Genomic DNA, 2,221 nt, shown 5'->3' on the forward strand with positions numbered 1-2,221 from the left:
AAAAAAAAAAAAAAAAATTTTTTTTTCTTTGAGTCGGGTTCTCACTGTTACCCAGGCTGGAGAGCAGTGGTGTGATCATGGCTCACTGCACTTGACCTCCTGGGCTTAGGTGATCCTCCCACCTCAACCTCCTGAGTATCTGGGACTACAGGCACATGCCACCAGACCTGGCTAATTAAAAAAAAAATTTTTTTGTAGAAACAAGGTCTCACTATGTTGCTCAGGCTGGTCTTGAACTTCTGGGCTTAAACAATCCTCCTGCCTTGGCCTCCCAAAGTGCTGGGATTATGGGTGTGAGTCACCGTGCCTGGCCTAAAAAAATGTTTAAATAACTATAATCAATATGGTGACAGAGGCGTTCCTCTTTGACCATAACTTTAGTCAGGCTCCTCTGAGTCCTCTGCTTGACTAGGCCCAACCTGGAACTTCCCTCTCTGTCCTCACAGAATCCAACCTGAGCAAGAATCCTGCTAGCTCAGTTTTTTAAAAATGCCCCACCCTCGGTACCTGACCACCCTTGATATCTTATCACTCAGACCTGCATTTAGCAAGAATCTTATCATGTTTAGCTAGTAACCTCCTTGCTGTTTCCTCTTTGTGATTTTTCCATCCACTGAGACCTCCCACCCTGCTCCTTGGTTATTTAAACCCCCATATGAGCTTGCTGAAGTCAGAGATGAGTCCAATCTCCCCCCCAATGCAAGTGCCCATTGCAATAGTGTCTACATCTACCACCATAGTACCCATCTCCCAAATAAAGTCTGCCAATATATCTTTGGCATATATTTTTTCTTGGTGTAATGTTTTTCTTTTTCTTTTTTTTTCAGTTTTTATGGTTTTATTTAAACACAAAACATGCACGAGCTGTCTATTCCTTTTCTTCACTGCGCAGCCTGGCATTAGGACTGGTGACTCGGATGGCCAATTGGGTTGCTCTTTCTACAACGGCTTTGCGGTTCTTGGAGGAAACATTGTGAGCAATCTCAGCACAATAAGATTTGTTGCACATCAGCAGCACTTCCAGCTCCTTGACATTGTGGACCAGGAACTTCTAGAAGCCACTAGGCAGCATGTGCTTTGTTTTCTTGTTGCTCCTGTAACCAATGTTGGGCATCAAGATCTGGCCCTTGAATCTTCTACGCACCCTGTTGTCAATACCTCTGGGCTTCCACCAGTTACGCTTAATCTTGACATATCAGTCTGGTGCCAGATGAACTTCTTGGTCCTCTTTTTGATGATCTTGGGTTTCACCAAGGGTCTGAGGGCAGTCATGATGCCGGGTAGGAGATGGCTGCCACCTCGGTAGGCAGTGCCGAGGAAGAGAGGGGAAGGTGGGATAATGTTTTACTTTAACAATGTAAAGGGTTGTAATGGAAAGAGAAGACAACATGCAAGAAACAGATGAGTAGTACAAACGAAGAAATAGAATTTAAAAAAAGAGAAAAGAAGCTGGGCACAGGGGCTCACACCTATAATCCCAGCATTTTGGGAGGTAGCAGTGAGAGGATTGCCTGAGTCCAGTGGTTTAAGTCCAGCCTGGGCAACTTATGGAGACCTCACCTCTACAATAAATCAAAAAACAAACTGGGTGTCATGGCATGTGCCTGTGGTTCCAGCTACTTAGAAGGCTGAGACAGAAGGATCATCTGAGCCTAGCAGGTCGAGGCTGCGGTGGCTGCGAGCATGCCACTGCATTCCAGTGTGGGTGACAGAGTGAGACTCCTACTCAAAAAGAAAAATGTTACAAGGCCAGGCATGGTGGTTTACAACTGTAATCCCAGCAATTGGGAGGCTGAGGTGGGAGGATACTTGAGGCCAGGAGTTCAAAATCAGCCGGGAACACAGCAAGACTTCATCTCTACAATAAATTAAAAAATTAGCCAGGCATAGTGGTGTGCGCCTCCCAGCTACTTGGGAGGATGAGGTGGAAGGATTACCTGAGCCTAGGAGGTTGAGGTTGTGGGAGCCATGATTGTTCCACTGCACTTCAGCCTAGGCAATAGAGTGTGACCCCAATTCAAAAAGAAAATGCTAGCTGGGCTCGGTGGCTCAGCCTGTAATCCCGTGCCTTTGGGAGGCTGAGGTGAGTGAATTGCCTGAGCCCACGGGTTCGAGACCCGCCCGGGCAGCGAGACCTCATCTCTACAATAAATCAAAAAATCAGCCGGGCGTGGTAGCGCATGCCTGTAATTCCGGCTACTTGGAAGGCTGAGGCGGAAGG

General features: G+C 46.8%; 1 pseudogene; it reads right to left on the reverse strand.

Annotated features, from left to right (window-relative positions):
- Positions 1 to 868: 868 nt before the first annotated feature.
- LOC110594788 lies at positions 869 to 1,272 on the reverse strand (annotated as a pseudogene).
- Positions 1,273 to 2,221: the final 949 nt, after the last annotated feature.

The sequence above is a fragment of the Carlito syrichta genome, unplaced genomic scaffold (assembly GCF_000164805.1).
Source record: "Carlito syrichta isolate Samal-C Ts95f unplaced genomic scaffold, Tarsius_syrichta-2.0.1 Scaffold136857, whole genome shotgun sequence".
Lineage (NCBI taxonomy): Eukaryota > Metazoa > Chordata > Mammalia > Primates > Tarsiidae > Carlito > Carlito syrichta.